The 15153-nt window shown below is 37.2% G+C and overlaps 1 protein-coding gene across 7 annotated transcripts in view; it reads right to left on the bottom strand.

The window, feature by feature from the left end:
• The window catches only part of Grip1 (glutamate receptor interacting protein 1), a 373677-nt gene that overhangs the window by 89699 nt on the left and 268825 nt on the right, over positions 1-15153 (bottom strand). The gene's annotated exons all lie outside the window — the stretch shown is intronic.

The raw sequence follows: 15153 nt of genomic DNA, 5'->3' as shown, positions 1-15153 counted from the left end.
TGGATGGATGGATGATGGATGGATATATGGAGGCTGATGGAGAAAGGATGGATGAAAAAAGAAGAAAGGGAGAAAAGGAGGAAGGCAGGGAGATAGAAGAATGGATGATAGGTGGATGGATGGATGATGCATTGATGGATTAATGAATGAATGGATGGATGGATGATGTCTCTAATTTGTCAAATAGCAGGAATAGGTAACCTAAGTGGCATATATAAACCTTCAGGTCTTTCCCTGTCCCGAGCCTGTCTTAGAATCACCTCCCTTTTAGGAGTGACTTCATATGCTTCAGTTTGGGCTTGGAACAGTCTTCAACTCCCACTCACCCTTGGGGACTCAGTATAAACATCAATTCCTGTAGGATGCTTCTCTAACTCATGATTGGTAAGATGTTTTACACATGTGCTCCTGCAACCTGCTCTATTCTTTCTGTTGTAGCTTACACCTCACTGTTTCATCATGACCAGTTTGGATTTGCCTCTGTCCTTTGCCAGATTGTAGGCTTGTTTTGAAGACAGATACTACATCCTGTCAATCACAGCATTTGCAGTGCCTGACATAATGATTAGCACATAGGTTTGCAGTGAGTAAGTGATGAATTAATGTGTGAACAATGAGAACACTCTTGATGTCACTTAAAGCTTGGAAGAGGCAGGTGTCATATGGGACAGAGCTCTGGACCTGAAGCTAAACACCTGCATTTAATTCTTATTTTCACAATATTTGGGTCATGATTCCTTAGACAAGTGGCTAAAATTTCCTAAGCCTGACTACTTACCTATAAACAAATAGTACTTTTCCATGGTGTTTATTACAATTTCATCAAAATACACTTGAACACTTTGCTATGCATATAAAAGATTATTATTATTGAGATATTATTACCTCCAATATTTGGATCATCTCCTTTTCCAAAACTACATGCTAGTCTGTAATATTTTTCTGATTTTCTGCTGCTCTGGTGTTTGAAACTTATTAATTAGTTTAGTTGTTCCACAAGTGTACCTTCATCATTAAGATACCAGTCAGGGATAGTGAACTGAGAAACCAGTGCTTCTATGGCTGAAGCCTAGAGATTTGTACTGATTCATAAAGCTAAAGGGTCATGTGAGAGAGCAATCTTCATTTTGAAATGAAAAAAGATATTTCTTAAATAAGGTAGAATAATAACATCCATTCCAACCACATGCATATTCCTGTGCTAAGAATTCTTATAGATACCATGTTTCCTAAATGATCATTAATAACCAAAAAACCTGGTCCTGAGAAAAGGTGAAGAGAACCTATTAGGCCTTGTATCTCTTGCTGTCAATTTCAGGGCAGTTTTATTAATGACAGTTAGGAGGAGCCAGTGGTCTTAGGCTACCAAGAGTGCTTTTTTTGGTTCTCAGGTGTGATGGCTATTTACCCCAGAGCCCATGGTTAATTTTCCCACGCTCCTAACTCTTGGGGGGCTGCTACTCTTTAGTTTTGCTCTTCTTGCTGTATTAATTCCCCTGGTCTCGCAGACATTAGCCAAGGGCAATTAACAATATCCTGCTTTTCTTTCCCCTTCTCCTTCATTTCCAGGATTGTTTCTGTTCAGACATTCACTCGGTCATGATGCTACCCAGAGTCCCCCTTACTTTCACCTTGGAGTTTATAATGAATGGTTCCCATGCTATATGCAGCAGTAGTTTGTACCTTATATATCTCAAATGTCCCTCCTTCCAACCACAGCAGAGAATTCTGGTCGATACCTGTAGCTTCCTTCCATCAGTAGGGTGGTTCATTCTGCCCACCCCTCATTCTAACAGCAAAGATAGCAGCAGCTGAACCAGCCACACACAATCGATGCTTCTAGTTCCACCCTGAAGTTGGCTGTCTTGTTCCTTGAGCATGCTCTTTAGTGAATGTTCTTTCTGCTCTGGTCAAATCCCATTCAACACTCTAACTTAGCAGGGACCATATCATCTTTTTAGGATGAGCAGCTTTTATTTTTCAAATAATTCCCTATAGTCTTATTGGATTTTAATAGGCAGGTCTGTGGGATGACAATCACTTATGCTTTTTCTTATGGTCTTTTCATGTCTGAAGATAAATTTATTTTGCTTAACAGAGGAGAATAATAAAGTTTCCATGTTACTTATAACTTAATTTCTTCATCTTTAAAAAAGCACCCTTGGTAGACTAAGATGCTGGCTCCTCCTATCTGTCACAATACCTTTGAGCTATGTATATAAAGTATATATGAAATATAAATGAATTTCATATTATACGTGGGTCCTATCCCTAATATACCTCATTTTGTATATGTAAATCTAAAAATCAATCCCAAATCTATGACCCTGGTGGTCCCAAACATTATAATAATAATTTCATCCTGTATCATAATGAAATATCAGAGTTTCAAAAGAAGTTATTAGGATAATCAAAAATTGTTTAAATATAAATTCTAAAATTCTTCTTCTTCTTCTTTTCCCTGTTGTATCTAAGTATGGAAACTTATATTCTTGTATGGCTCTCATGTTCCAATTACAGTGAAGAATTAATATTAAAATTTTTCTTTTGGAAAGAAATCTCAGGAACAGGGATATCAGGAAGCTGAGGAATAGGGAACCCAAATTGCACTAAATCTGTGTAACACTTTTGGTAGTATGGCAGTTTTGACAATAATAATTCTGCCTATCCAAGAACATGAGAGATCTTCCCATCTTCTAAGGTCTTCTTTAATTTCTTTCTTTAGTGTTCTGTAGTTTTTATTGTAGATCTTTCACCTCTTTTGTTAGTTTGATTCCCAAGTATTTTTTGAAATTTTTTTGAGGCTATTGTGAATGGGGTAGTTTTCCTAATTTTTCTTTCAGAGGATTCATCACTAATGTCTAGAAATGCATTTGATTTGTGGGTGTTGACTTTTATATCCTGCTACTTTGTTGAGTTCACTTATTAGTTTTAGAAGCTTTCTGGTGGAATTTTTTGGATCCTCTAAACACAGAATCATATTGTCAGCAAATAGTGATAGTTTGAGTTCTTCTTTTTCTATTTGTATCCATTTAATTTCTTTTGCCTGTCTAATTGCTCTGGCTAGGATTTCAAAATCTCTAGCAATTAGAGAAATGCATATCAAAACTACTCTAAGATTTCATCTCCTGTCAGAATGGCAATTATCAAGAAGACAAGCAACAATAAATGTTGGTGAGGTTGTGGGGGGGAAAAGGTACTCATTCATTGCTGGTGGGACTGCAAATTGGTGCAACCACTCTGGAAAGCAGTATGAAGATTTCTTAGGAAATATGGAATGGAACCACCATTTGACCCAGCTATCCCACTCCTTGATCTATACCCATAGGACTTAAAATCAGCACAGTACAGTGACACAGCCACATTAATGTTTATTGCAGCTCAATTCACAATAGTTAAACTGTGAAACCAACCTAGGCATCCTTCTTCAATAGATGAATGGATAAAGAAACTGTGGTATATATAAACAATGGAACATTACTCAGCCTTAAAGAAGAATGAAATTATGGCATTTGCAGGTAAATGGATGGAAATAGATAATATCATGCTAAGTGAAATAAGCCAATCCTCCAAAACCAAAGGCCCAATGTTTTCTCTGCTATGTGGATGTTGATCCATAAAGAAGGGGGCAAGGGAAGAATGGTGGAACTTTGGATTGGGTAGAGGGGAGTGAGAGAAGGGGAGTGGTTATGGAGGTGGGAAGGATGATGGAATGAGACGCACATTATTACCCTAGGTACATGTATATTGTCAGCAAATAGTGATAGTTTGAGTTTGATTGCATGAATGGTGTGACTCTGTATTATGTACAACCAGAGAAATGAAAAGTTGTGCTCCATTTGTGTATGACAAGTCAAAATACATTCTACTGTCATGTATAACTAATTAGAACAAATAATAATAATAATTAAAAAAAAGGAACCAGACCTTTGCACTGTTGAGAGGGGAGGGAAGTGCACCCACAGCTGCCTGACATGCCCCAAACAACAGTCTCTTTTCTAGTAGTAATTTTCCCATTTAGGCTTTAAAGGAATGAGTGCATTACTTCCAGGTGGGGGAAGCAAATGTGTGACTCATGAGTCTCTTAAATTTTAAAGTAGAAAACTTCAAAATTCTGAGATGAGAAAAATTTGAAGTCATGATTGAGGGAAGAGGCAGTGTGGCTCAGGACCAGAGGGCTGGAGGGAGGCCCTTCTCTACCACAAGCTTGTCACGTGGCCCAAGACCTCATCTCCTTTTCCCTCATTTCTTCATTTGTAAGATGAGGAGGTACCTGACCAAAAAACAGTGGTGATGACAGGCCAGACAAAGAAAATTAAGGAAGGCTAATCGCCTGCATAAATACACAGTTGCTAGAATGGGAAACCCCAAATCCTGCTAATAAAGAGAAGAGGTGAATTGCTAGATAGAAAAGTAATTTTAGACAATTGATGTGTATGAAGAAAGCAAGAAAAAACTTAAAGATTTAAAAATTTTGATGACTGCCATAACATCCTTTAAAGACTGATTTGAAGGATAGTCCTGAATCTTTTTTTAATTTTTTTATATATTTTTTTCATTGTAGATGTCTATTTATTTTTATGTGGTGCTGAGGATCGAACCCAGTGCCTCACACGTGCAAGGCAAGCACTCTACCGCTGAGCCACAACCCTAGCTCCCCCGAATCTTTATATATAACATATAATATAAAGCTTTCACATTTAGGAGCTTCCAGGATACTACAACTTGCTAACAAGATTATATCATAAAGAGGTTTTAATTTATTCAGAAGATCACGGTGAGGAGGGGAGGGTGTGTATCTCATGTAAGGACTATCCTTAGGAGCCTGCAGTTCCACTCACTATCATTATTGTGGTTGAGTTTATGTGTCCAGCACATGTCTTCCTCTGAACTCCCACGGCCACTGGAACAATTTTTCTGTCTGACAGGCAGGACAGACCTATCTCTAAATCTGAAGGGTGAGTTCACCCATTCCGTTGCTGCTTCTCCCAGTTCCCTTCTGTGTTAACGGCCCACATCTCATAAACCAGAAACTTAGGAGCTATCCCCAACTCCATCTTCTCTTTCGTCCTCACGCATTCCTCTTGATTCTACTTCCTAACGACTTCCTTTTTCATTTTTTTCTTTCCAACTCCATGGTCATTATTTTAGCCCAGGTGACCATCATCTTATATCTCGACATCCTTTCATGCCCTCTACCTTCCCCAGTCCAGGGTGGTGTTTTAAAAGTGGCTATTCCACCATGTTAATGCCATGCTTAGAATCTTTCAACAGCTGTCCTGGTAACAGAGTGAAAGTTCTTAATATGGTCCATGAGGACCTTTTCCTGCTCTGGCTTCTGCTTATCCTATCAGTTTTGTTTTCCTCCTTTCTGCTGTTGTCCTCTCAGCTCCAGGTCTCTACTTCTCTTTTGATTCTTCAAAAATTCTATAAGCCAGGTGTGGGGGCCTATGCATGTAATTCCTGCTACTTGGGAGGCTGAGACAAGAGGATTGCAAACTCAAGGCCATCCTGGGACACTTAGCAAGACCCCTTCTCAAAATAAAAAAATTAAAAAGTCTGGGGATGTACCTCAGTGGTTGAACAACCCTGGGTTCAATCCATAGTCACACACACACAAACACACACACACACACACAAATGCCATGGGCACTCCTGCCTCAATTCCCTTATATATACTATTCTCTCCACCTAGAATGTTCCCACTCTTCACCTATGCCCTCCTTCACATGCTTTATTACCATTGTTCTGCTCAAAGGTCACATCCTCAGGGATTCCTGCCTTGAAGTGAAAACCACACCAATCTGCTTATTATAAACTTTCATAAAACCTGTACTTTTCCTTTACAGCACTCATAATACATGCAATTTGCCAATTAATTCTGTAACTAGCTGTTGATTAATTGCTCCTTGATTAAAACATATAAGCTTATGCAGCAGGAATTGTGTATGTACTGCTCCTGACTGTGATGCTCCAGAAAATCTAAACAGCAGGTATATACATAATAGGTGCCCAGTGATATTTGTTAATGCAATGAGTTAAGGAATGAACACCTATTGTTTCAAGCCGCCATGTTAATAATATTGACACAGAAATTTAAGTCATGTTCTTTTGTTTGACACAGTTCTCAGAGTATTTGGGATCATGTTAATTCCATGCTCAAACTTTCAATGACTGCTCTTGTAACAGGGTGCAAATACATTCTTTGATGTCATTGGTGATGTGGAGAGATTTTTTTAAAAAAATTTTGTCTAACTTCTAACTCTGCACAAAGAACTCCCTCCAATTCTTCATATCATCAGACTGTGAACTACCTGAATTTATTGGATAGCTCAAGCATTAGTGCACAGAGCTTTGAAGAAAAGGTAGCCCCACCTTATTCCAGATGAAAAATGAACTGATTATACATTCATCCTCTATAGGGGGACACTAAAGCATCTGATAGATACAGAAAGGAGATTAGTAGTTGCCAGGGACTGGGGGGAGAGGGGAAATGACTACTTAATGGTTATAAGGTTTCCTTTTGGGATAATAAAAACATTTTCAAACTGGACAGAGGTGATGTCTACACAATACTGTGAATGTACTAAGTGCCACTTAGTATGCTTGACAGTGGTTAATTGTTCGCTGTATGAATTTTGCTTCAATAAAAAGAAGTGACTCTGGACTTCCTGGCAACCAAGACAATAGAAGAAACAGGATCAATTATGTAGTTCCCACTTTGGGGAAGGAGAAAGCCTATTAGTTCCAGTGGTGGAAATAATGATTCTTCTAGCAAGAAACTCTAAAAAATATCTCCCCTGTGGGGTTTCACACATGGATATTGCTAAATGATAATGGCTAATGCCCTCAACACATTTTTTATGCCAGGATGCAAAGGTGGTTCTAATGGTTGTTCCTGGATCAAAGTTGAGGCAAAAGTAGAAAGCAATTCAGTGATGGTGTCCCAAGAACAGGGCAAGCTGATGTGTTGGTCAGCTTTAAAGATGGATTCTAGAGAAGACGCACTGAATATTTCTCTGAGGACCTTTCCTAGATATTAATCTTTTCTCTCACTTAGGTTTCTAACAGTAGCTAAGTATGAGACCATTCTAGAAGGTCCCCTATGATGAGGCTATGGTGTGATGACATTTTATATAGGTGACTAGGACCAGATCCAGACACTTTGGACATTAGATGAGTCAGAGGCAGCATAAGATACAACCAGAAGGCTGGAGAAGCTTAAGAAGATTCTCGCCAGAGTAGAAGACCACCCACTTCACAGCCCCACAGAAATGGCCTTTCTAAGACTTCAGGCTATGTTGTCATTCATGCAACACTTACTGAGTGCTAACTATATGTCAGACACATCTGAAGGTATTGGGATTCAAGAATAAATTCAAATTTATTATCCCTTCCTTCTAGAAACTCTTTGGGGTCTCATGACACGAAGGTTTGTGAGTGAGTGTGTGTGTGTGTGCTCGTGTGTGTGTGTGTGTGTGTGTGTGTGTAAAACTTCTGGATTCTACTATAAAAATATATTCTGTTGAACCTCATGAACTTTCTAGTTATATTTGTCCTTTTAACTGCAAGATCCATAGTGTTTGAAATCCTTCCCACTCCCACCTTGCCCAGTAAAATTTTAATAAGTATGGTTAAAAATGTTCATAAGAAATAATGGGTTATCTACTAATGGGTTATCTACTTATGATTTTAAGGCTTCTAGGAGAATTACTTAAGTGTGTCGAAAGGTCCACAGAAGGTGGTTAATGCTCCCTGTCTATAAATTTTATAGAAAGGCAGTTCTTATTACCAAATAAGTATGCCAAGCATCAAACGAATGGCAGAGATAACTGAGTAAGGTGAGCTGGCATGGTGGGTAAGAGCTTATTAGATGAGATAGAATTTAATCTGAATGTTTCTCAGTTGACTTTATCTTAATGGGCCCCAGGAAAACAACAAAACTATTTTAGCAAGCACAGCTTTCCAGCGTTTACCCACATGGCAGTTACTTTCTGCATCACAGAAGGGGATCTACAAATGTTAATGTTTAATTGATCATTAGCCTTGTCTGGCAATTGCTTTTCATAATAAATGTTTCCCCACAACAACATGGAGAAGCTCGTACTACCTTGTGGGGCTCAGCCTGCTTCCCTGTCTGCAGCACAATTCCATGCAGAGAGAGCATTACGAAGGCTGAGTCCAAAGCTCTGGCTTGATTCCAACATGTCTAACAAGATGCATGGAAAAAATAAATACAAGCAGACAGGGTGGATGAATGAGACACTCTTAGTTAAGAAGGTGCAAGGGGAAAAAATGGAGTGTGTCAAAATGAGAAAAAAATAAATAAAAGAAAAATCAGGAAGAAATAATCAAAAGCCCATCCCTAAATAGATGATTAGTTCATCCAGCCAAAATGAAGCACAGTTGAAAAAAATGGATATTGCATATATAAATTATTCATAGCTAAAGGCATCTTAGTCATTAAGATATTTACTCCACAAGTAAAACCCTTGCACGCTGTGTTGATTTATGGGCTACATAATTACATGAGATATGCTGATGACTGTTTGCATGGGAAACACTCTGGATTTTTTATTTTGTTAATCAGTTTTCCCTCTTCTAATCCCTGAATTTCAATGAGTGTAAGACTTGATTAGAACCTCCTGGGGGTAGCAGAAGGACTATACATGGTAAATCAGCTTTGTCTAACCTTATATTCCTGCAGATAAAAAGTATCTGTTGGGGGCTTTTCAACTTACCATTAGTCAAAAATACTTTTATTAAAGCTATCCAATTCAAATAATGCTTCTAATAATTTTTACCCTTTTCAGATAAGCAAAACTCCAATAAAATTTTAATTGCTGGTTTCTTTTATTTTTGTCTATTAAAATGTAGTATTTACCAAATACTTAGACTGAAGTATATCTTCAGATTCAAATGAACTTAATCTTAAATCTAACTTTTCAAGCTTGTTAGAGGAGACAACAGGAACATTTTTGTATTGTCAGAGTCAAAGCAAGTGAAAACTCATAGCACACTTGAGTTTTATACAGCCTGATTGGCGACTGAAACCCATTCTCTGCAACAGGCTCATATTGGTAATTTCATTAACTTTGGAATAACCTGACCTCCCATTTCACATGTTTTTTTTTTTGGTTGTATATTGCTTATTAGTTTATAGCATTATTAAAAAACTTTTAGTTAAAATGTACAAACACAGAAAATGCATAAATTATAAATTAAAAATTGATACATTTTCCTAAACTGAACATATCTGTGTAACCATTGCCAGACCTAGAAATAGAACATCAGCATCAAAGAAGCCACCACTATGTACTCCTTTAAATCATGCCCCCACTCAAAGCAACCAACCCTTAGCCTGATTTAGAATAGGTTAGGCTGCTGATATGGGTAGTTCAAAAACTACTTAGTTTGACTTCTTTGGCTCAATATTACATTTGTGAAATTCGCACATACTGTTCAAGTAGTTGTAGACAGTTTATTCTTATTGCTGTATAGTATTGCATGGGGCAATTGTGCACTATTTATTCACTCTACTATTTAGGTATTTTCTGTTTTTTGGCTATTATGGATATTTTTGCCATGGTATGCTAGTATGTCTTTTGGTGAACAGGGGTAGGCATTTCTGTGGGAGCTGTAAGTGGGAGTGGAATGACTGGGACATATCTAAAGATACTGTCAGAGTTTTCCAAAAGAATTTGTATGAATTAACATTCCCTCTAGCAGGGAATGAGATTTCTGATTATTCCACATGTTGTCATCTCTTGCTATGGTCGGGCTTTTCCATTGGACCCACTCAGTTGAGTAATTAGCAGTATTACATTGTAGTTTTTCAGTTTGCATTTCCCAGATGACTCAGGTAGTTGAGTGTTTTTTTTTAAATATACTTATTGGTCATTTGTATATTATCTTTTGGAGATTGTCTAAGAATTTTCCCCAGTTTTCTATTAAGTTATATGTCATATTGCTTTGTGAGAATTTAAAACATATTCTGCTGTAAGTCATTGTTGGATATATGGTTTGCAAATATATTTTCCCCTTCAATAGCTTATTATTTCAGTCTTTTATTGGCATCTTTTGACAAAGATCAGTTCTTGATTATTTAGTTTATTATAGTTATATTTTGAGTTGTGTTTAAGAAACTTTTGCTTAGTTTAAAACCATGATGGTCTCCTATACTTTTGCTACTGTCTTTATTATTTAACTTCTGTTTAGACTGGGAATCCATGTGGAGTTGATTTCTATGTATTGTGTGGGGAAGGTTCACGGTATATCTTCTCTACATGGACATAACTTACACGTCATCATTTTTAGATGAGACCATTTTTCCTACTGCATTGCAATGTCACCTGTATCATAAATCGGGTGACAAAATATACACATATCTATGTGTGGACACTCTGCTCTGTTTGTCCTTCTTGTGCTGGAACTAAACCATCTTAATTATTTTAGCTTCTTAATGGATCTTGCTATCTGACAATATAAGTTCTCCAGTTTTGTCATAAGATAGCCTTGACTTTCCTTGCCCCTGTATTTAGTTCAGGGCAAACTATAGAGTGCGGCAATTAGATACGACAGGGAGTAGAAGTTCCTATCAAGAGAAGAGTAACATATGAAATAATCATACTAGGATTTATATGAAAGATTTCAGCATTACATTTGATACTCTGACATAGTTTTGATAGATATTTAACATGCTTTGTTGAGCACTAACCAAATTATCTTCAATTCCTAGGGCCTTGATGTAGTTAAATATTAAAGAAATTTTAAACTTTTCAAAATAGAAGGTAGGAAAAGGTAGATTACAAAATTTCTTAATTTTCTCGAGCATGTTTTATATAGGAAGTGTATTTGAAAGTGATGAAAGCACTCTCTGCCACTATGGGATATACTTACACTGACCTTCTAAGCTCAGCAAAGCGAGTTGAGGCAGACTTTCAGATACCACCATGTCCCTACTGCACAAGCTCCAAAGGCTTTCATTTCCATTGTCAGTGCTGATGTGAAGATTTTGGAAAGAGGGACTAATTCTATCAAGAGCAACCTTTCAGGAAACTCAAAGTTTAAGTCTTCATTTGATTCGAAAAGGGTAAATAGTCAAATCAATCTATCACTTAAGTAAGGACTACCAAAGCAAAGTGGAACTATTTACCACATAAGTGAAAAATCCTTTGCCCTGCCGGCTATAAAGATTTGGCATATTACACATGGCTACTGCCCAATCATCCTATTTTATGTCATTAGTCTCTGGAAAGTTTGATTTCTTCTCAGTCTAAAATTAGTTACTGTCAGGTTTTTCTGGGCTAGATCCACATTGAAAATGGAATGATTCTCCATCAGGCTCTGCTGAAGCAGAGAAACTGCTTGAGTAGGAGTAAGTGCTTGGCAGCCTGAGAATGGATTCTTACTACTCAGGATTCTTAACCTCCCAAGACTGGAAAGGAACTGTCAGTCAGAAGAGTTAATGGCTCAATAGCAAGACACAAATTCTCTATGGCATCCTGTGCCAGACTTGTCTTTTTGATTACAGTTTAAAAAAATCGTCTCCTAGTTCTATACCAATCACTCAGATATCTTAAAGCCAGTTTATTTGAAAGTTGTCAAAGAATTATATTTTGGAATATCTAAAGCATCTTTATTTCTCACTAACCTTCTCAGGTTTTTATAGGAGGTAGACATGATAGTAAAAAACAAATAAACAATGGGAAAATGCATGAGTTTAAAGATATGGATATATATATATATATATATATATATATATATATATATATATATCAGCAGCTTGATCATTATGCATTAAAACAATCAATATGGAAGTAAAGTGAGCCTGACCAGAGTATCCATAGAGCAAAGGTGCTAAGATGACCCTGTAGCTTGGGCAAGTGTGACCATTGGAAGGGAAAATAAATGCACAGTCCAGAGTCTTGAATCTAATGAAACCTTGATAAATATTATTAATCATAAACAAAATCTCCAATTAGAAAAATCTGACCTATAGCTGGAAGGAATAGCAAATAAATTGGATATCAGAACCAAAGGAATTAAGATAGGCTGGAATGATGGATGAATAATTAAAGATTATTATTTATTATCCCTTATATTTTTATGAAGAGTTACAGTTTTATAAAGTGCTTTCACACATATTATCTCGTGTTCACAAACTCCCTTTGAGATGAGCCTCAGCATTTTAAATGCTTTGTAGGTGATTCCAGTGTGCAGTGAAGGGTGGAAATGACTGCTGTAGGCTGTAAGGCTTGGCTAGGAGTAAGTTGTCCACTATCATGAGTGTTCATACTCGATTCATAAGGAATGTCCTGAGGGCCTCCCAGAATTGCTGAATGTCCTAGTAAATGGTGCTGATTTGATTATTCTGGGGTGTTAACTTTTCAGATTATTATCTCCACAGAGGCTTAGATGTCTTTAGAAGAATGTTTGGGACATCATATTTTCACCTGATTTGTGAGATAGGTCTTCTCTAGGCATCTGTTTCTTGACCCTGTTTTATATAGAAAGTGTATTTGAAAGTGATGAAAGCAATCTCTGCTACTATGGGATACACTTACACTGACGGACATTAAGGAACTCCTGAAACACTTCAAAGGGGAAGATACTCTCCTACATCTGTATACACAGCACAGAAAAGAGCTGACTCTTTCTTTGGGGAACATGAGGATCCATGGTGTCTAACCCCATATGCTACTGTTTGGGTGTGGTTTGTTCCTCAAAGGTTCATGTGTTGGAAGCTTGGTCCCCAGTATGGCAATGTGGGAGGCTATAGGACCTTGAAGAGGTGGAACTAGTGAAAGGTCCTGAGGTCATTGAGAGTGCTGCCCTTGCAGGGAACGCTGGTCTTTTGAAGCAAGTGCTCATGACTGCAAATTTTCACCCAGGCATGGCTCTCTGCCTCCCTGTCTGGTGATGCAATTGCTCACTCGCGAGCACACACAGTTCTCCCATGATGTCATCCCCTATGATGTCCCTCCCAAGACCAAGTCAATGGGGCTGAGTGATCTTGGATTTATAGCCTCTAAAACTGTGAGGTAAAGAAACCTCTTTTATTTATGTTTATAAAGTAGCCTATGTCAGGTTATTTAATAATAATAACAAAATGGACTAATGCAACATACGTTTTGTACACGCCCATTGAATTAATAGAGGCAAGAGCCTTTGCCAAAGGGCAAGAGGTAGTAGACCTCTTCATCTATTTTAAAAATCTATTTTTTAACTTCATATATTTTAAAATCCTCATTATAGAACTTTTATTGTAATAATGACACATAGGAACACTCCAGATATCTTTATTGTCCTAAGAAGTAGGCTCTACTTGGGAGAACATCTGTATTTCTTTTTCTAGGCTACTTATTCTTCTCCTGTCTTCTGAGGCAGGCTGATTTCTGAAACTCCTGAATCATTATGGAAACCTGGGCAGCAGGTAGTGCCTGGGAATCTGTGAAGGTATGTTTGAGATATTAGCAGGGTAAAGAAAAAAAGAGGTAGGAGGTTTCCAGGAAAATTATGCTTCACTTCTTTAGTCTGAGTAGTTTTACCATAATCTGGATCAATAAAAATGCCCAAATGATTAAACTTCAGTAGATAATTAATTCATCTGTCTCACTTTCTTCCTTCTTATTCAGAACTTCCTTACGTACTCAATGTTAAATATTTGATGTTCTGGGATATTGTGTGTGTGTGTGTGGGGGGGTGTTCAACAATTCTCTTAGGCCTAAATTACTATATTTTAAATGGTAAGACTCCACTTTTATTTTTAAATGCTCTTTGTAAGACTCCTATTATTGAAAGAATATTAACTGAGTCTTAACACTTCAAATTCAGAATCTTAAGTTTAGAAAATACAAGGTTGCATTTCATTACCTATTTGCTGCCTTCAAAATGTTCATCTATATTTAACACTTTTATTATTTTCTATATCTGCTATAATTTCTTTCAATCTGCTGTGGGTAAAATATCAGATCTGTGAAGTCCATCAGGATTTAATCCTAGATATAACATCATGTGATTTGTGTCACCTTAGATAATTAACCTCTTTAAATCACAGTAACTTCATCTATTTAAAAAAATAAGGTTAATAATGTGGTATGTCATAGAGTTGTTTTGACAGAGTTAATAAAATGTACAAAGTGCCTTGCACAATGCTTGGCAGATACTAACTGCACAAATTAATATTGGTTCTCTCATTCTTGGCTTCTTCTTAGGTTAATACCAGGGCACACTGATGACATCTATGATGCCTAATTAGTTTCCTAGTTGATGTGAAAAATTACTTTCTGTCCTTGGCCAGAGAAAGCTAAAGAAGAGGCTCTTAAAGCCAAAAAATTCAATTACTTATTTATATGACCCAGAACTTTAAGCTCATGTTTGCTTCTATGTAAGATGCAGTGAGATTGTCCCTAAGGTAAAAATTATAACAGCAAGAAGGGAAGGGAGGGGAGGTGAGGGAGCTGGACAGCTTCTCCTGTATCATTAGGTACATTTTCATGTGTCGTTTCACTTACTTAGCTTTAAGTGTTGTGAATGATTTCAGTATTACCCTATCTGCAATTTTAGATTATCTACATTGCTATGGATTGAGTTTTATAATCTATAACTAATGAAGCCATATCTTGGATAAGGTATTCAAAAAGACATCTACATGTGGAACATCTGAACTACACAAACTATGAAAATTAATTTTTACTTTTTTTCACAGGTGGCATATTTAATATTTCTGCCAAATGATTTCTTCAGCTTGATTGCAAACCAGACTAAAACCTATCTTCAGCCCCCATATGTCCTCTCAAGTGTGAGAATTCTGCTGGAAAGGCTTCTGGGCTTTTGCTCTGGTTTTGTTTGGATAGTAAGACTTCAGTGAAGCAGATTATACAAGGAGAATGTACCACTCAGCACAAACATTCTTTTAAGTGACCCATCAGAAGAATGAAAGCTAAGGAAATCACCTTTGAGAAATAAAGAGGTCCAACGGTCACCCAAATCAGGTCTCCACTGGGTGAGATGTCTCAGATCCAGTCTGTAGCAAAACTTCAAAGGAATCATAAGAAGCAGGCAACTCACAGCAATGAACCCAGAAGTGGGAGAGAAAGGCCGGTGGGATTTTATATGAATGTAGCTGAAATACAGCTTTAGTACTAGAGC

This window comes from Urocitellus parryii, chromosome 5 (assembly GCF_045843805.1).
Source record: "Urocitellus parryii isolate mUroPar1 chromosome 5, mUroPar1.hap1, whole genome shotgun sequence".
Lineage (NCBI taxonomy): Eukaryota > Metazoa > Chordata > Mammalia > Rodentia > Sciuridae > Urocitellus > Urocitellus parryii.
Note: the sequence above shows the minus strand (reverse complement) of the source record. Positions and strands in the feature narration are given on the sequence as shown.